Source organism: Stegodyphus dumicola, chromosome 7 (genome assembly GCF_044657685.1).
Source record: "Stegodyphus dumicola isolate Sdum_Otavi_A_Nest chromosome 7, ASM4465768v1".
NCBI lineage: Eukaryota > Metazoa > Arthropoda > Arachnida > Araneae > Eresidae > Stegodyphus > Stegodyphus dumicola.
Window position 1 is genome coordinate 150,452,481 of NC_140774.1, and position 21,738 is coordinate 150,474,218.

Here is a 21,738-nt window from a genome sequence, read left to right on the forward strand (position 1 = left end):
ATTTAAGTAACAATATGACAATTAAAACATCTTCGAATAATCACCATGATAATATGCTGCTCTTCTTACTACGAGACAAAGTCTCAGTTACTCCTACATGCAACCTAATCTATTTTGTATTTTCCCCATTGTAGGATAATGCCGTTCCGTAATTCATAGGTTAATTATATTAATTTAAGCCTGACTTTATTTATTTATTTATTATTGTTATTTTCCGTTTTTTTTTTTTTTTTTTTTTTTTTTTTAGAAAATACTATTTAGGTTCCAAAACCACCTGATCCGTCAGTATATTATCCCATGACTAGTGCCATATAACCTTAAGTTCTTCATCCTCGTATGCAGCTTTAGAATATCGCATGCATATGCAATATGAAGGCTGCATTGTTAAGAATGAAATCTTATTCTCGTTTTCGTGGTGTTGTCTATTTTTTCTATCTTTCTTTGTTTTGGATAAAAAATTATTTAGGAAATCTGTTCAAAATCAAACTTGATGATGCTAATCCACTGAATTTCAAGCAACATTCTTTCTGAATTCTCCTTTTACGATTTCTCCTTTTAATAGTGATAAATGGAACAAAACTAACCTTACGTTTTTTGCTCTTACAGATGCGTGTTATTGTAACTTTCTGTTATTTAAAGGATAATATAAAATTCAGAAACGAAGATTTTGTGGTTTATTTTGTGGAAAATTTATTCGAAAATAATGTTAATAAAAGGTGTACGTAAAGCCAACGTTTCTTTTTTTATAAAAATGTGCTGAACATGGGTCATCCAAAACAGATTCGTTTTCTAAATAACTGCTTTCCCATAGTTTCCAATGAACAGAGTTTTGACAATACAAAGGTCTGTAGTTAGTCCTTCCATTTTTAGATGCTTTTTTTTTAATGAATAGTTAATTACAGTATACTATCAGAGTATTTAGCATTCAAGCAATATATTGCCAGTCACCAGAGCTGCTGTCATGCGCGAGCGTAAGATTTTTAATTTAAATTTTAGAATAAAACATACATACATGGCTGTTTCAGCAAATCGGTTACAAATTCTCAGGAGAGGTAGAGTATACCTAGAAGAGGAAAAAACGCATAGCAATGCATAGTCGGAAACGCTTTCCTGGCGCGATAGTGAGGACACAAAACACGAGAAAGGAATGAAGCTAGCAGGATCAGAATACGGGTTTATTATGCTTAAAGTGCAGTGGAAACCAAGACATAAGAACACAAACAGACGATCGTCATCAAAGATGGTGTTCAAAATTGTGTTAGAAACGTATTCTCAACATGGGATTGACATGGATGATCCAGTGCATTGGCCAGAAAGATCCCCAAACCTCACTTGCATTGATTACTTCCTCTGGAGGTATGTCAAGACACTGGTGTACGAAACCCCAGTTAACAGCGCTGAGGAATTTATTGCACGCATCGTGGCACTGTGGGAGAGTCCGGGGCGCGTAATGGCAGACCGCACATTGAGTTGAACAGTGTTAAACGAATGTCGCATACTGCGCATGCCCAGAAACAAATTTGGCGTAATTATTATGTTGGCGCGATTTGAAAAGAAGATAAATACGGTATGTGGTAGATGTACCGCCATCTGATTGTGAACAAACACATCCGGCGTTTAAGTCTTCGTAGAGTATTTTTCACGTGTACTCAGTAGAGTATACGTGCAATGTAAAGTAATTACTGTGTAAAATTGGATTTTTTTCCTGTATTGCTCCAACAACTGGAAAGTTGAAATTTTTGCGAAGTAATGTGAAGCAGTGTTTACTTTCAAAATGTAAAATATAATACTTATGAAATTCTGCACATTCCTTTGGAACTGTACAAATTTTCGTTCAGAAAAAGACTGAAATTTAGGATATATTAATTGAAAATTTATTCATTAATCTTTTAAGCAATAAAAACAATTCAGGATTTACCATACGTTCCATTCGTACATCCATAAAGAAACACTGAGGAATATAACAAGTGCTTGCAAATAACACTGAAGAAATTTTACAATTCTTTAATGCTAGTTATTAAATTATTTGAAATGAGAAAATAAAAGCGCGAATATGCGCTAACAAACTAAGCGAGATACACCAGTTTACAATTACTGAATTATAACATGTAAACAAATTACATTTAAATAACGAATTATTACGAACATATGTTAACAAATATTAAATGCACTGTTATTGACAAATTAAAATGAAACATATATTAGAAAAATAAGCAAGTGCAATCGGCATGGACATTAAAATAACTAATAAGCAAAGTTCCACAACATTGCAGTTTTAAACATCACTCGAACACACTCGACAGCCATGGAGATCACAAATAAGCTAACGTAGGGTTGCTTAGTCGCCAATATTTCTCCCCGCGCCAAAGGTACACCATCAAGCATGCGCAGTAGGCGAAATTCGCTTAACACTGTTCAACTCAATGTGCGGTCTGCCATTTGGGCATCAGAACATCAGACATGCCATGCGCTGGAGATATAAGCATCACGGTCCGAAGTCGTAATTTCGAACACCTTCTTTGATGACAATCGTTGTCTTTTTTTTTTTTTTTTCCTTATTTCTTGGTTTCTGCTGTACTAAGCATAATAAACATGTTTTCTCAGCCTGTTCGCGTTCTTCCTTTCTTGTGTTTTGTGTTATTACTACCACTCCAAGAAAGTTTCTAACTATATATATATGTTTTATGTTTACGCTATAATTCCTTATACGGTTTATTGTAATAGATATGTAATAACTTATTGTAATAGATATCTAATGACTTTTGGTTGATTTTTTAACATTTTTAGGGAATTTTGAAATTTTATTGGTTTTGAATTTTAATTTCTTTTGGGTTTAGATTTCTTACTTTTTGTATATATATATATATATATATATATCAATGATTGAATTAAATTAAATAGATTAATAAATAGAAATAAATTTCCTAATACTTGCGCAAAAGCTGCAAAGTAATAAAATAATAATTTATTTACTAATGGATTATTTAGTATATCATCTCCTTAGATACAATTAGTAAAATATGCATACTGCTTAAGATTTAAAAACAAGTATGTAGCCCTTAGTAGTTTACATCTTTACTTTAATTTTGAATATTGCCTATGTAATTATAAGGTATTTTCCCCCTCCTTTTTGCTTCTTTCGTGGTAGTACATTCGACGCATATTCGAGAGCTCCAGGTTCGAGTTCCGGCGAGGGCACTGCTCATTTTTCACATCTCCTGCTTCAAAAATCCTAATGACTCTACATACATATGTGTTTAATTCTTGTGATTCATAATTTGATTCGCTGATAATTTCTGTAATCAACTGCAGCATTTTTGTTGTTAATAAAATGTACTTCTATTGCCCATGTGCAGGCCGCCGAACAATGATTTTTTTTTTCTGTAAACGATATTTCAGAAATAAATTGTATGAATTTACACTCTTTATACTGTTTAGTATATAAATCATGAATTAAACAATCTCGAAGTACGTTTAATTTGTGAAGTTATAGTTTACATTTACGTATGAAAGGAAATGCGAATGAGTGAGAAATCTAAGTTCGTGTACCCACATCAGGACGTCGCCCACATCACTGTGGCCGTCTGCAGTTTTACACAATTCTTTTCAGAGATAAAGATCTCGGTGATTAATTAATCTGAAATTGGTTTCGTAGAGCCTATCATAAAAAAGCTTATTTTTGTTCGCAAAGCATTCAGAGATTAATCCAAGCATATACTTTTGGTTTGGATATTCTATAGTCGAGCGGAAAGGGTTATTGTATTTCCTAGATTTTGGTTGACAAGTTAATGAGGTAAGAAACCGCTGTCATTTGATATAAATTCATATATTTGCTTTAGATTACAATAGTGGTTAGATGAAAAGTTAGCCGATACGGAACGAAAGATTAGAAGTAATTCTTTTAACTTTTGTTTAAATTCTCTAATGCGTTCTAACACGCAAAATGCAAAACAGATTTCTTTCAAACTGAATGTCTGCTGTGGATTAACAAATTAAACTCTTGAAAGCAATAGATGAAGTTCTTCAAATATTCATTTCTTACTTTTGAATCGGATTGATTTAAATATTAAAAGTGCATTTAAATCATGATGAATCTTAACTTAATTATTCAATATTTTCAGAGAACGAAGTTGTATATTTTTTATTATTTATCTCATATTTTGTAAAATTTAATGAATTTTTGACTAGCAAACTCAACGATTGGAAAGCGAGCGATAGCAACACTATACGGAATGAAACATTTTTATCGTCAGCGCGTAAAACTATCTATCGCAAATTCTAACGATATGCTGTTTTAAAATTTTTTTGTGATTTTGGCTTTTAATTTTGAACTGAATTTTATGTGCCAGAAACGTGATATTTAATAAATAAATTTAACACACGAAACGTTAATAATAAAAAGATGAAAAAACTTGTAAGCCGTAAAAAAAAAAAAAAAAACTAAGAAAACTAAGAAAACTGAAACTAAACTAAGAAACTAAGAAAATACAAAGAAAACTGAACATAACTAAGAAAAAGAAAGTAAGAAAACTGACTAAGAAATCTGAACATTGCTAAGAAAAACTAAGAAAACTGAACTAAGAAAACTAAACATTGATGAAATAAACTGAAAAACGACTGAAAAAAGTTGAGAAATATATACATGCACTTAACACTGCATCATGAACTCTAAACAATTGCTGCTATGCTACTTTTAAAATTTTTATTACTTGAATTATATACAGCGTAAATGCGAAGAACTCGACGCTTAATAATAAATCTAAACGATTTTTTTTTTTTTTTTTTTTTTTTTTTAAAGAGGGGTTAGCATGAATGGGTGTAGCAGCTGACCAATAGATCTGCGAGCTCAGCGACTGTAAAAGTCCATAAAAGACTCTTTTGAGAAATTTTTCAGATTTTTTTAATAATTATAATAATTTTACTATTATATTTGTTAGTGCAAACGGGTTTTGTCCCTGAGGAAATATTGTTTTAGTTTTGAGATTTTGTATTGAAACACTGTAAATGTCTGTATCACTTTTCAAATCGTTGCCACCAAATATTATCGCCCTGTATTATATTTGAAGAAATTAAATAACGAAGAATTTGCATAAATGTCTGTATGTTTCTCGCATTGTGATAAAACAACGGTACCTAGAGCCATCTCATTTTGAATGACGTAATCCTACTGCGAATATGGGCACCTGAAAGCCTAAATTTGAAATTTGGAATTTATTTTATTACCGATTTCATATTTTGTAAATCTTTAACGGATTTTTGAATAGCAAACTCAAGGATTTCAAAGCTAGAAATGGCAACGTTGTACAGAAGAAACATTTTTATCTCCAGTGCGTGAGACTGAGTATCAGACATTCTAAAGATAGGCTCAGTTTAAAATTATTTCGCGATACTGCTCTTGAACTGTATTTTATGGTTTAAGTGCGAAGAACATGTTATTTAATAAATAAAGATAACACACAAAACGTTAAAAAAAAAAAAAAAAAAAAAAACCGCCCCTTTGGACGTAATTTAAAATCTGAAACTTTTCAGATTTTTTTTTTTTTTTTTTAAATCTTTCATGCAGTTCTTCTGAAATTTCAAGATATTTAATTATCTTTTTTCCTATATTATATCAAAATCAGGGCTGGTACTAATACTACAAAGGTCTCTAAATTTGCTCATGTGAATGGTAAACTATTGCACATCTTCCGTGTTAAAAGAAACACGACAGAAATAGTTATTTCTGAAATATGTCTCGAGCCGAGACACAGTAAATAATGGGCATTCTTACTTCAAAAATGTATCTAAATTTTACATGCAAAGGAAAGACCTTTGAAGAAATTTAAAAGCATTATTCTAGATAAATAAGTGATAAAAAAAGCAAAACAAAACAGTTTTTGTATTATATAAAAAGTGAACTTAACTTTCTTGTGCACTGGATGACTAAAAACGCATATAACTTGTTTTATTGCGGTGCTCACTTTATTGCGATGAACTGCAACTGAAAATTGCAAACGAAATTTCGAGATATAGTTTTGTATAATTATTCTTAAATATTTAATCCTACATTAATTAATTTTAAATTCAAACATATGTCAGAAGATTTAAAATTGTTTCCGTAGGAATAACGAATGCTAAACAATATGCCGATTCGTTGTATGTTTGTCAAAAATAATAGTATTATTGCCCAGGGTCACCGAAAGTAACAGTGAGATTTCGTGAGGTCTCAGTGAAGAGTATAAAATGATACTATTTACAGAAAGCGTAATGTGAAATTACTTTAAAATACTTTTATTTCATTCGGTCATTCAAAAAGATCACAAACAAGATAATAAATTTCAATGCGTGTGTTCCTCACAGAACAGCAGATGTAACAGGTGGTGTGTGGTGTATTTAATTATGGCAAAGCACATTAGGGCTATCTGCCTAAGATGAGGAATGCCTTCGTGAAGGACTTTCTAAGGGAAACTGGCTCGTATACACGTTACACATGGGTAAAACCACGAAAACACCCATGCAGCCAGCCCGTTCGCAGGATTCGAACCTCGCACCGAACTACCAGTGTTCAGCGACTTTACCGCTCGGCCGCTGGTGGGCGCAGATGTAACAGAGTTATTCAGGTTAGATTTATATTTTGTCAAGAATTATAGTGTAAAGCTTGCAGTTGTTTGCATGTTTCTGTTCTTGTAGTGCTTAATATTATCAATTCTTTCATTGTTAACCTCATTTTTTTTTTTTAATTCTCAAAAGAAGAAAATCCAGCGGAGCAAGATAAGATTTTTTTCAGGAAATGGATTGGTTCAAATTTATTGCTCATTTCTCTTGGAAACTGCTGATTCAGTTCTTTTGACATACTCGTATGATTCGTGAAATTCGGCGATGCTTCATTTTGGTGGTGGAGGATTTGCAAATCAGCGTCCTCTATTTCATTTCCCTTGATTTGTGGGGACAAAACGATGTGTAAACACATCCGCTGCCCCGTTGGTATAGTGGTTAGCGACGCTGACTGCTGTACCGTAGAGGCCGGGCTCGATTCTTGGAGAATAAACTGGATGTTTGTAAAAGCACAGCGTCTGTGCGTCAAGGAGGCACTGAAAATACACGACGGGCCGAAATTCTGTCGAGAAGTTGTGGAAAAGGATGAGGGCTTGGATCTCCATCCGAAACGGAACTTTACCATATATTCCTCGAAATTCTATCTGATGTGAGGCCTTAGCATATATCTCTTGGAATTCCATCTGGGGCGGATACTTAACAATTCCACGACCCAGCGATACCCAATGTACCCACTTGGATTCACAGATGCTGGCATTGCTTCAACCTGTATATGTATAACACGTCCAAATACGTACTGAAGTTGATGCCAGTTTCAACGAAGGAAAAAAGAGCCCAGAAGTCTTGTTACTGCTTAGGCTCTACTAAACAGAGGAATTCTAAATAAGTGTATGCGTCAAAGAGGGATTTTTAGAGCCTCTTATTCGGCAGCTAATAAAAACAAATGCACATCATCCTTTTGAGAGACTGTGTTGAATGAAAGCACTTTTAATCTATTTTACATGATACTTAATTAACGGAGATTCACGAAATCTCACAATTCATTCTCAGAGACCTTGCATATGAATAATATTCTTGATTGTTTTTGACCAAAAGAACAAACAGGGAAAAAATTCTTTGCTGCCAATTTTCAAAAAAATGTCAGCATTTTCTTAATACCGTGTCTGCTTAAGAATTATTTTATACATTACTAGAAAACCGAAACAGAAAACATTTGTTTTATTTTCATGTGAAAATTCTTGATGCGCCTTGTAGAACGCAGCCAATAAATAAGCCAAATGGATGCTGAAGCCTTAGAAATGAGTAAAAAAAAGAAAGAAAAAAAAAAAAAAAATGACGAAAAGTGTTAGTTGGAGAAAATAAATCTGAAATGATCGATTTTTGAGCTACATTGTGTACTTCCAGAAAGATAAATATAAAAGATCAAAATGACTGAAATTAACGTGACTCTTGGGCATTAGATGGGTAATTCCATTTTGGACCCTCACTGTCGAGATCGATACATTTCTCCGAACTGTCCACACTCATCTCTCACTCTTACTATTATTTTCCCGCCATTTTGAAGTTGTCAATTTTAGTTTATTGTCAGAGAGGGCCGAGGTTATGTATTTTCTTTTTGGAGCTCTTCTCGATATCTTGTTCGGAAAGATTTCTAAATAACGAAAATTGAAGTATTTGTTACGTTCGAGAAATCTTTGGAAAGATCTCCGCTTAAGAGTTTGAAACAGATAAAAGAATAGCAATCTCCAGTACTGTACTCATACGTTATATTATTATTGAATTGGACAATAATATTATTGTAAATAGATGAAATAATTTTGCTTATTTAACTGTCGTTTGGGGTTTTATAACATCATACATATTGATATTGCTATTGTTTGATATTGCAATTGAACATATTGCTATTGTTTTTATTTATTTACTTAGTTATCTGTTGCATTTTATGAGGTAATTTTAACATATATTTGTTTGATCAAACTTGTGGCTATGAAATCTTGCTTTAAATATTTATTTCCTGGGTAATGTTGTAAGTGCTTTAGCTCTGAATCGATTATCGTTTATACTACGAAACTACTCAATTTGTAAGCTCAAATGTAAGTAGAAACTCTCTTAACAAAGTTGGAAAAAGTTGGAAATTTCTAGCGAATTTGGCAACATTCTGGTTCCTTTGGCTCCAGGGAAAGCAATTTCGAAGCCCTAGAAGTAATTCTTCGAAGTTTTCAGAAGGTTGGGCATCCATACATCTATCAGTGCCCTTCAGCCATAGAATTCAGTTTATTAGGAGATTCAGCTGATTCAGTTCAGAAGTGTCAATTCAGAAGTGCATGATTATTGCTTTAGAGTTGAGTCGGCGGAATGATACGGGTGATCTGTGATATTTTCGATGTCTTTGAGATAATTGGCTTAATCTCTGTTGTTCTCCTAAATCTATTTATAACGAATTTATCTGTTGTGAGCTGTTATTTGTTGTTATAAACTGTTAATTTCTTCCTGATTCTCTAGCGTAGTTATATGAAAAGTCTCTAAGAGCCCGTAGCTCTCAGCAATATACAAAGATCATACTTGAATTTTGAGTAAGATATTTCTAAGTTGAGATTTTGAATTAAATTTCAGTTGCATCATCGTATTCAGAATTATTAAAGAACTTATTCAAGGGTTAAAATTTAAAATAGGACAATTATACATTAGAATTTTAAATATGCGAAATTTCGAATTACAGTACTAAGTGAAAGTTCTTGTTTGTCCAGCAGTGTAATTGTAACTGGAAAATACTACAATAGAATTTTGCTTTCATATGTTAAAATTTGCAGTAAAATAGATAACATATTGAAGTTTTTTAAACGGAATTTTGAAATACTTGTGATCATTTGAAAATATCGTATTCTTCTGCGTATGCTGTGCTGTCCTGTCCTGGTGTAAATACTTGGGACATTCAGCTAACACTGGAAGATCTGTTTTCGCATCACGGCAAGATCACAGATGATTTTTCACGTCTTCTCCATAGAAAAGGTTGTTGGTCTAATGGAATTTAGCAATAGAATAAACTATAACTTGGCGACACAAATAGTCCTTAGAGAGCCATGGACGGCAGTACCCTGCTATCTGCTTTCTAGACCGTGGGCCCCCAAGGTGCTTGTGCATATTGCCTGGACTAGTTGTCAGCTTGTCGCGGGAGCCCTGGTGTTTAACTCCCAAACGAACTCGGTATTCATTTTATCGACCCTCTCAAGGAATGAAAGGCTGAGTCAAATTTGTCCAGCCCGGGATCCGGGGATCGAACCCCGGAACTGTGGTGCTGCTGCGCGACGCGCTAGTCACTGTGCCACCGGGCCTCCAGTAATATATTGATATAGAAAAATGTTTAATTTTTAATTATACAGCTTTAATTAACATGAAATTCTTCATTTCACTAATTTTTGACATATTTTTCTACACTTTTCTATTACATTCTGTTCTAACATTGAATTAAATGAATGCTGATCCCGAAATTTTGTCAGGCATTTCTGGCTTTGCTATACTTTTTCACGGCTGTCTTGAGACGTAGTTGTCGTTCCTTGTCTTATACATGTCTCTTTTAAATATATGTGACTTTCAATAGTTTTGAAATCTGGGGATTCCAGTGATTTTCAGTTTTTGGTATTAATCCTAATGCTTTTATTAAAAAGGTGAAGTAGTTCAAAGCAAAAAGTAATTTATCAGGATCAGCCATTTATGCTGATAATATTACAGAATGGATCGCTTCGTAACATTGCCCCTTTATTAAATGTGCTAATACTTTTATGCAAGTCACCCTGGTTTTAAAGGACCTTTAGTACAGATGACAGGTGAGAGCAGAGATCGGACACTCGGGCGGCTTTCACTGACTATTCGGGTATCGTTCGAATCCCGCAACAGTCCAGAAAAAGAATATTGCAAACAGGGGCAGATGGTGGAAAACAGGGGTATTGCGGATTCCTACAATAACAATGCTTACTGTACAATATAAAGATACTTGCATCAAAAAGTGCTGTTACTATGTTGAATTACCAGGACCTTTAGTACAGTTCCTCGGCAAATGAAATTTCTACTTGCATAGCAGTGCCTCGGTACAAAAGTGTCCACACCTTTATGAAAATTGCTTTCATTAACTTAAAGAAAAGTTTGGACACTTTTACTACGAAGTACGTTTACAAGGATACAACTTTTGGAAGTGTTCCTTGCAGAAAAAAAAAAAAAATTGAAACTGGAAACATATTCATTCAGATTTCTAACAGTAAAGGGAAGTATCTTATAGTAATATAGGTAACATAACCAAAGGAACTTCTTTGTTGCTTTCCACTACCTTGCGTCTTGTTAAAAAAAGAGATGAATCCATTTGTTCTTGGTACACAGTTCGTGAAGTTTTGGCGTATCATACAATTAAATGAATAGAATTGATTTATAATTCCAGAACTGGGGTTAACCACTGGCAACAAATTCATATGAGCATAGTAGAGAAAATGCATCGCAGTATGCGCTACCAGTTTAAGCAATGGTACTTTCGGAAATGCGGGACTAGTTTCGTGAAACCTAGCAAGTCTCAAACATTTGTCATTAAAACTGTTCATACAAAAACTGAATAGAGAACTGTTACTAACTTTTTCGTTATATCGAGCGAAAAGCCTTCTGATATTTTGAACAGATTGGTGTTATTTGGTGAATATCGCTTATTGTAGTCAAGTGTATATAAATAGCTTCGTTGTTTTAGCGACGATCGGTGATATTTTGATATGCATAGTTTGGTACACACAGAGTTCGTACTACAGAACTAGTCTATTAACGCAACTTTTGATTGTGCGATTTTTGGAGCATCTAAGGCGCCGAGTTGTATTATGCGAGTGAGCCCGGCTTTATGGATGCAAAATTGGATCAGACGACGCCGTAACCCACCGGTTAATTCAGTCTTGATAACTGAGTACTTTTTTGGGAGGGGATTCTACATTTTTTCCATTCACCCTACAGTCCAGACTTTACAGAATGCGGAATTGTTTCTTCCACAAAGTTGAAATCTGCAATAGAAGAAATCTTTTTAATGATCTTGAGAACACTGTGAGATTTTCCGAGCCTTTCCGCGGCGATTTTGCTCCGCCGGTTTTCAGTCGCATGATTTTAAATGACTGTAGCACTTGCTTTTTGCAGTGGAAGGGACGATAACAAAAGTGAAGGGACACTGCTGGGAATAAATGTATTATGGATTTTCAGTTAATTGCTAACAATCAAAATCGTAAAAAACAACCTTGTATTTAGCGTAGGTCTACGCTAAATACAAGGTTGTTTTTTACGATTTTGATTGTCACATTAGCGTGTTTTTCTTTTAGTTTAATTGCTAACAATCGTTTTAAAATAAAATTCTTGTTATTTAATTGTCGTGCCAAGTAATTGGTAGTAAGTGTTTCGAGGAAGACTTCAAGTCAAATATCTCATTATTTTAAATTAAATAATAAAGTAAATATTTTATAATGCAGATATGTAAACGCAGTGTAATGTAATGCATACTTTTGCTCTGAATTGTTTTAGCTATTTATTTTTCCATTTAATTGTTAAAAGTAATTGCCATTGGTAATTTTAAATGGCTTCTCACCAGTCAGTTCGGAAAAACTAGTTCCCATCATATTCTACAAATACTGTGAAATTGCATTTATCCATACTAACTGAGAACATAGCTCATCCGGATAAAAGAAAGTTCGGATAAGTGGGTTGAGTAAGTATAAGTGGTTCGGATAAATTCAGAAAACCTAGTTTCCATCATACACTGCAAATACCGTAAAACTGCATTTGTTCATACAAGCTGAGAACACAGCTCATCCGGATAAAAAGAAAGTACACATAAGTAGGTTGAGGAAATTTAATTTTATCTTTCATTTTGGTTTATTTCTATCAAGGTTATACAGTTAAAAGGAATGAATTTTATTTGTTTTCAACAAAGGCAAAATCCTCTTATTTCGTAAAAATTGGGTGCTGAAATTATTTTGTGTTTGTGTAAGCACGCAATTAATTTTTGTTTCAAATAAAATAAAACCATTGATGTATTTTTATTTATTTAGTCCTGAAAATAAATGCACAGGTTTGTTTGTCTCGCGTAGTAAAAGATATGCTTAAAATTATGGACGATGTTTTAAGGAAGAAAGCACTTCTTTTACAGAGGTTTTGTGATTATCGAATAAACGGAGAACACCTATGTAGATAATAGGTTAATATGTTTATTTGCAAACAATGTATTATTTTTTGTAAGCCAATTAAGTCTCATACATTCATTCAAATAAATGTAAAAATAGCTTAAAATATATATTATAATTTTTTATCATTTCATATTGTTTAAATCACTAAAATTTAAAAATACGTAAAAACGTTTACAGTGAACTTAATTTAAATGTTCTTGACTGAAAAGGGGCCCACCAGCGGCCGAGCGGTAAAGTCGCTGAACACTGGTAGTTCGGTCCGAGGTTCGAATCCCGCGAACGGGCCAGCTGCATGGGCGTTTTCGTGGTTTTCCCCATGTGTAACGTGTATACGAGGCAGTTTCCCTTAGAAAGTCCTCCACGAAAGGCATCCCTCCCTTTAGGCAGATAGCCCTCGAGGCTTTGCCATAATCACACACACACACACTCTTGACAGAAAAGTAAGCAATTCTGGCAATAAATTCCGGATAACTGGAGTTTGGATAACTGTAATTTTTTCTATATTGGTAAAAATGGAAAGATTAAAATTCCTCCTTTCCGAAAGATTCTTAAATACAAAAATAATTTAACATACATAACTTTTTACCATTTTGTATTCTATAAATGAACAAGAAATGGAAATACAAGTAAAAAATTAAGAGGAAAACTTAACTTTAAATATACAGAAAAACAAATATTCTCATAATGAGTTCTATGAAACTGAAATGCGGATAGCCGAAGCTAAACTGCAGTGGAAAAGCAGAGATTAAAATTCGAATTTTGAACTAATTCGTAAATTCGAAAATGAATTTAACAGCTTCTAGAAGTACATATTATAGTGTTCTATCGTTTCATATTGCTTAAATATACACAAATTTCAAAAGTATGTAAAAAATCAACACAAAGCTGAAGTTTAAATGTCCTGCATTGAAAAATAAGAATTCAGATAATGAATTCTGGATAACTGAAGGCCCACAACAGAGAAAACGCAAATAAAGCTGGTATTTTTGACAAATTCTTAAATTTGGAAATACATTTAATAATGTCATGAAATGCATAGTAATTTATTTTTTTTTTAAATTTATTTTATTTAAATCAACAAAACCTGAAAGTACGTGAAAAAATCGACGGCAAGGTTAATTTTAAATATCATCCGTAGAGAAATAAGCTATTCTGTAACAAATTCCGGATAACTGGAGTCCGGATAGGTGAAATTCTGCAACACGGATAATTCAAAGATTAAAAATAATGTTTCCAACTAATTTTTAAAATAAGACAGATTTCTGTAATTACTATGCCTCTGTGTCCCTTTGCAAAGAATGCATTAAAAAAAGTTGTAAGCGTTCTGCCTTCGCTCGACCTTTATCTCATTTCCTCCGGTATCAACTCATTCTTTATTGGAATACAATACTCCTGTTGATAGGAGGACACTGTTCCGAATAATCCTTTTATTCAACCAAAACCGCCAGATACAATACCACAATCAAGGCGACATTTTCCAGCTTCCGTTTGCAATGCATAAAAATGCCAGACAGTTCTTCCTTTTGTCCTGGATGCATTGTGGGACTAATTTCAAATTTCGCGTATTACATCCCGGAGAGTATTGTCGTGGTCTTTTGACGCTCGAGCACCATCTAACAAAAGGGCCATTAAAAGTTAGTTGCGGAGTTAAGTATTCCATCCGCTGTCTCTTCTTCGCCATTGCGTAAAAGTATGCCTAACATACGGTAATTAACCGCTTCGGGCAAAAGAGCTTTCATCTGACGAAATGGGAATGGTAGATTCCTGTCGCCAGCTTTCACTTGACTTCTTAATTCAACAACGTTCATTTCGGAAGTTTCTGAGGCGAGTGTAAAGTTATTCATTGTGGAACACTGACAAAGAATTTTCTGAAATGCATTCATAACTGTATTAATGTCACCATAATAGAATGCGTTTACAAATGCCAAATACAAAGTAGGTTGTCTGGCAAATATTTTTGTAAGGACGAAATTTACCATTATTGTGCATAAATGGAAATTTCACTATTGTTACTTACTATGTACAGTCCGAAGCTTTTATATCTTGTTAATTTAAGTTCTTTTGTACTACCGAGCTGTCGAGGTGATACAGCTGAATTTTTAACAGAGATAATACAGTTAATTTTTTTAACTATACTCGTATTTTCTCAAAACAACCCCAAGTGGTTGAATAGTCATGACCACTGACTACTGGTAGTTCCACTCAGGCTCAGATTCCGTCAAATGTTGGTTTAACTCTTTTATTGAATACAACAAAGCACTTGAAGCCCGTCTGACCAAAACAGATGTATTTGTGGAGGACTTCCTAAGAGACTGGCTGATACTTACGTTACGAATAATTCTATTGAGCCGGTTGGCTATTTGGATGCGGTCTTTGCCATTTGTAATTTTAATACAAGACAATTTTCTTTGGGGAACTAGGAGGAAGTCTTTGAAGCATCCTTTTCGTTCAGCCATAGCTCTCATATCCCCCCCTTTTTTTTCGCCTTAGCATCTTTATTCGAACATGTTTTTGCTGAGTGCTATGTATGTTTGCAATGAATGGTATGTTATAAATTATTTTAATGGGATTTGTAGAATGCCAAACTTAAGTAACATTTGGCGGCTTGTCTCTAAACTGCAATATTTTGGAAGTTTGCAAAAAATACATTTTTTGTATAACCTAATATGGATTTTGCAGAATGCTCAGTTGGTACTTTTCTCTTCGGTCTCCTTCTGCACTTGGTGATGATACAGGCATTATCGTCATGATGTACTTCATAAAGGTGTCTGTATCTTTGGACATGTCAGACAAATAAAATTTCTATTTGATTTGGTGATCAGAATTTCAAAAGACCTCTATCCATGTAACGATACCTCAGCATAGGGAAGCCAATATCTTTTTCAGAGCTACTTTCTGCAAAACAGAAATTGATCCATCATAAGGCTGAGACACATTGATCACCGTACGGCTAAGGCCACCTTAATGCTAGAGCACTCTTATGAAGGTTATTGACTTAAGTGGCTGATTGGGTGCGGTACTTTAACGACAGAGCATCATTATGAAGGCTACCCACCGTTCCAGACTATTTGAAGTCTGTTGTTTTAAGTTTGAGTTTAGAATTTAACTTGTTTCCAGACTGAAGTGCAATATGATGTCTCCATGTCTTAGTTTTGAAAATCCTAAACACCAGAAATAATTTTAAGGAACCCTGTTGTCCTATTTCTTCATCGACAAAACTATATTGCTTTATGATATTATGCATCAATATTTATTTTTATTTTTTAGTATAAATATTAGCCTCAAGTTTTTAATTTCATTCTAGACCTAGACATTAGATGTGTGTGTGATTCTCTGCATCAAAAAATTGTACGTTTCTACACAGTGCTGAATAGCTCTTCCAGTAGTCAACCAGTAGTCAAAGTCAAGTAGTCAAAGCTCTTCCAGTAGTCAAAGTCTTTTAAATCTTTTTTTAATGATATTTTGTAAATGGAAGAAATGCAAAAAGAAACCGTACCGATCAGCCATGTGACTGTTATGCTGAGTTAGCAATAAAATAATACGATTAAAAAACTATTTTTTACGAAACTGGCGAAGACTAATTTGTGTAATATTTCCAGTCATATATTGCAGTTATATCTTCTGCATAAAAACTGCGGGTAATACATATATTACTTTTCTAAAAAATATCCTTAGCTTATTCTTATTTAGGTAAAAAAAAAATAGTCTCGGCTTATTCGTATACTGCAGTAACCACGCTAATGATGTATCGTGCTTTAATTCTTTTGCAATCCGGATCTTTCCAGTTTTTTTATCATTTTTAATCTCGCAGTTTTCTGCGGATCATTTAAGTTGAAAAAAATGTGAAATGTGGCCAAAAAACGATATTTTTGTCGAGAAATTTTATGTTGCAGTGCTAATGAGCTAGGAAATTGTGTAAAAGAGAATTTTTTGTGCACTTGCTGTATTTTCTCTAGCGAGAAAGTACAGAAAATTATTTAAAAAGTTAAACTATAATTTCTTTTTAAGTACTAAACACTTTTTCTAGATTTATGTTGTCTTGTGTTATCTTTGACCTAAAATTTCAGTTCAGAAGGCGTTAAATTTATTTCCCTGAAAAAATGACGAATCGATACTCATTGTTAGCTGCATTATACGGTATAGTCATCAAAGCTGGTTAAAAGCTTCATTTTCTTAAATACAGATTTTTAATGCGTGATTCTATTGACAAACTTCCTGAAAACAAGGTGAACAGTTTTCTGGAACAATATCAGCACTGGAAAGGAATTTGTTTTTTTAAGTAAAAGATCTTACTACTTAAAAATAGTTTTAAGCAAATATTTCATTATTGAAAAATTGTGCTTTAATAAATTCGTACAAAATTCATACAGTGAAATCTTCGTTTATGAACTTAATTCGTTTTTTAAGACAATTCGTTATCCAACATATTCGTAAACCAAAAGCAAATTTCCCCGTAGGAATAAATGTAAAATTAATAAATCCGCTCCTGAATTCCACAGGATTGCTCAGAAAAGAACACTGTACGTAAGTTCGTAACCAATGGAATTGATTAAATCTAAACAAATACACAACATTTAGATATCAAACATATAAAAAATAGGATAACTTGGAATTAAGTTTTGCAATATTTCTAAGAAGGAGAGTTGACAGTAAGTAAAAAACGATGAAGCCAAAGATCTTCATCCCATTAAAATTTGTAACTATGATTTCTTCTATGTATTAAAAAAGATTCTGAAGCAAGACCTGGCACTGTCATTGCAAATATTTGTGCTGCATCTGACTGCCGTTGTAAAACCTTTGCATCTCTCCCCATTTTACAAAAATTTCACGGATCAAGTTATAAGGTATTTCTCCCGCCTTCTTAGCATGCCTTCGTGGTGTAGTGGTCAGCACGCTCGACGCGTATTCGAGAGGTCCGTGGTTCGAGTCCCGGTGAGGGCATTGCTCATTTTTCATCGCTCCTGCTTCCAAAATAATTTAATATCTCAGCAAAGTGACTAGGAACATCTTCTTCTTCTGAAGACATTTCTCCCATTCATTTTGAGTATCATTTGCTGGCGCTTTAGTTGTTCGTATCTGAAGACATCATTCATCGTTTAAAAGATTTTTCGTTCAGAAAATTTGTTCGTAAACCGATCCTTTTTTGTGATCTAAGATTCAACTATATTTTTACGCCGAAACGTGAAAGCAGCATTCTTGAAAAAAATTTGCTAAGATATCTTTTCATTGTTTATTACCTAGGAAAGCTTTCAGATTTCTTAGCAGCATAAGGAGTAATTGTAAAAGCAGCATAAGGAGTAATTGTAAAATAAAATTTATTTCATTTGATGATTGTTAGCTATGTACCGGATATAACAGCACTTATCATAAAATTTATAATTGCCCTCATGAACGATTAATGATGCTTATATCTTCAAATATGGAATGTAAGTTATGAAATCTTTTGTATTCAGTTTGTTAAAAGATGATAAGTATTTTACTGTATAAAACGTTTTTATAGTAGTGGGTCATACTAAAGGTAAGATTTTATATAGACAGCGCTTGCTAGAGTGATTATTGGTTACAAAGACGATTTAATTGCAACTGTACAAAGTGCTTCGAACTGATGAGAGTATATTAAACATGTTTTCGTTGTAGTCACCATTTTAGTATAACGAATCCCTCCGTTGTACAAAAGGTACAAAATGTCCCCAGCTAATGAAAATATATTACCACTCATTATAAAGTGAATTTTCTGTAGAACGCGATGAGCAGCAATAATGGTTGTCAACTGTATTTATAGAATAATATAGAAATGATTTTCTGTTAATATTGTGTCAGAAAATACATATGTAATATAGATATTTAGAACCGTATTTTTAACGTTTTAGTTTTCCGGAATTCTCGGAAGAACATTTGCATCTCAAGGAATCCATATACAGATATTAAATATGATTAGTGAAGCATTGTTATATGATTAGCCTATTTATCATCGGAATATTAGCAGTTTCTGGCTGAATATTAGAGCTTATAGAAATTTCGGTTGAGAAACGCTGATCTGAGAAAAAAAGGGGTTGTAGAATCTTTAGGTTAATTGGAAGCAGAAAAGATAAAAAATAGCAAACGCCTTCGCCGGGAATCTAACCACGGACCTCTGGAATACGGGCCCAGCGTGCTACCGTTACACCACGAAGACACGCTAGGGAAGTGGGAGAAATACCTTATATACTACCCTTTTTAAAGGGCGATTAGGGTTTTAGGGGACCTAGTCGCCAAATCCTGGGTGCGGAGAATCATCATCCACAAGCCTTTTAGTTCGGGCGCCACTTGTAGAGTCATAAGGAATTTTTTTGGAAGCCAGAGATATGAAAAAGAAGCAACCGCCTTCGCCGGGAATCGAACCACGGACCTCTGGAATACCGGCCCAGCGTGCTACAGTTACACCACGAAGGCACGCTAGGGAAGCGGGAGAAATACTACCTTATAGGGATTAGTCACCTTGTGAACAGCTATTATGAGTAATAAACACATTATGTTACAGGGCATTCATACCAAGTTTTCTGAGTGGAATAACGAAATTTACTGGAATTCGTTTTCGGCGGTACCGTTTTACAGCAGTTGTATCAAATATAGCGGCGGACATTCGCTATACTAGAGTTTTGGTATACCCTAGTACAGCGGATGTATCAAACTCTGTTACAACGGAGATCGGTAATTACTATTTAGGGAAAAACTGAAGAAGCAGAAAATTATTTCTTTGTTCAGTTAATTATAACGAAGCTCCGAGAGGAGGGTTACCTACGTGGAGGACGTTCTAAGGAAAATAGCTGCTATTTCCATTATGTATGTTGAAAACCAGAAAACAGCTCCAAAATACAATCTCGGATAGAATTATCAGTGTTAAACAATAGAAAGCGGAAAGAATTTCCAGAATACAAAGAATTTACTATAAAACGAAGTGTTGTGTTTTTGTTCTTTATATGATATTAGTATAATTTGTTTTCCTTGCATACACCATCACCCATTAAATTCCGATGATGTGCTCAAATGGCCATTTTGTGTTTTTCTTACTTTCCAATTTTCTCTTAAAGTCTGAAAGTGCAAAAGACTTTTGAAACTGAAGTATTTGTTCTATCTGTATTATAACTGCATTCGGGTTAATTAATTTTTATTTTTTATCAACAGCAAAATCGTTCGAGTGCTCTCATTTCTGTTTCCTACTGTATTGACATAGGGAATTCGCTTTTATGCTAAGAGAGCTGAAAGCGTAGCAAATTGACGAAGGTGCTTAATTGAAACGTCTTCTGCAAACACTTGTCTTTTTTACTTCTAAACTCGGAATTAATCACCACTAACTCTTATCTTTTCACGAATTTTCCGGGCCTGGGATGTTTACGTACGTATTTAAAGTGATGTGAAGTTCAAGACTAGTTCTCGAATAAAGGTAATTAATGCTGATGGCAGTCGCCAGAAGGTCAAATACCACACGCGTTAATTTCTTTTTTTTTTCACGTCTTCTATTGGCGCAGTTTTAAGGTAAATTCTTGCAGAATTAATCTTTCCTGAGTAAAAGGAATGAGAGCAAGTTTATTTAAATTAGTGACCCTGTCGATAACTGGCTTGCTAATGTATTCAATCCAGAGGATATTTTAGCCTTCATTTATAGTGTGAATCTGGGTTTGTTTAGTATGCAGGAGTGATATATCACTGTAAAAAAATATAACGAAGAAGGGAACCGGAATTATAGACTGAAGGGGACAGGGATGTAAAAATATAAGACTGTTGTTCTAGATAAGAGGTAATGTGACATGAATGTATTTACTTTATTTATAAAAAAGGGTTAATTTGATTTACTTCTCTAAATTGATATTTTTTGTGAATCTTTTCCTAATTCATACTTGAGTTATTTTCATTAACATTATTAAAGCATTATTAATCATTTCCGTGTGTTTTTTGAGTCAAGTCTACAATTTCGTTGAGCGATTTATTTCCGGCTTGGAAAATCATTTGCTTCGTTACAATGCTTTTCGGTAAAGCTACTTAAAAATATTGATTTTGCATATTTTTACTAAGTAGTACCATGTGACGAAATTGTAATAACATGAAGGCGTATATAGCTTAAATTTAATTAATATATTTTTTAAAACTAAACCACAGGTCTTAATCCAACTACCCAAGAAATATTTATGCTTGCAGTCTTCTAGAAACTCTTTCCTCCCGCATGCTCCTTTAGTCATGCGTATCTTTAATCAATAATGTACCTTCGACTTCTAAGTTTACTGATGAACACTTTTTAAGTTTTTTAATTTCATGGTTGCGGGTATACCATTACGTGCAGGATGATTGAAATGAAAATTATAGAATTAAGTTTAGCGCTTTAACCAGTAAGTACTAACACAGTAACTAACACAGAAATAACCAGTAAGTACTCACGCAGATGTGTGCGTCCAAATGTCAAACCATGGTCAAAAAACCGGTTTACGATAAAATAAAACATTTAAGTTCAAATGTTGTCAGCAAGAATGTTACAGATCAATGGACTTCAAATATTTTGGTATGTTTATAAATATTATTATCTTTAAATTTAAATCTCTGTAATAGATAATCCTTTTTAACTTTAGCAATCACGGCAGTCAGCGTCAGCTAAACACTTCTGCAGATGGTGCATGTACCTCTTCTTAAGAATTTTGTTGCCAAGAAAGCCTATATCTAGACCACCGTGACAGATATTTTGTTTCCAAACGCTGAACGAAAATTTGCCTATCTCTGACCAGTATATGTCAGCCACAGATAAGTACCCGTTTTCATAATACCCTCTGGCAGAGGGTTGTATTGGCACAACACACAGGCTTCGTTAGTCACGGCTTACGGGACCACTTCTTAACTACTGCATCCTAATATAAGTTGGTTGCTGTTCGAAAAGGCGGAAATATCCATAAAGGTGCCGCCTTATAAGGGTAAAAGGTAAACCCTCTGAGAAGACCTCGTCCTAATGACAAACCAAGGGGAGTAATGGCAGGAAAATTCG

At 33.9% G+C, this 21,738-nt stretch overlaps 1 protein-coding gene and 1 non-coding gene across 4 annotated transcripts in view; both read left to right on the plus strand.

Annotated features, from left to right (window-relative positions):
* The window catches only part of LOC118187669 (core alpha-(1,3)-fucosyltransferase-like), a 631,908-nt gene that overhangs the window by 237,176 nt on the left and 372,994 nt on the right, over positions 1 to 21,738 (plus strand). The window lies entirely within an intron of this gene.
* TRNAT-CGU (transfer RNA threonine (anticodon CGU)) lies at positions 17,600 to 17,672 on the plus strand. Its single transcript has one exon. It is a non-coding gene; the product is annotated as a tRNA-Thr (tRNA).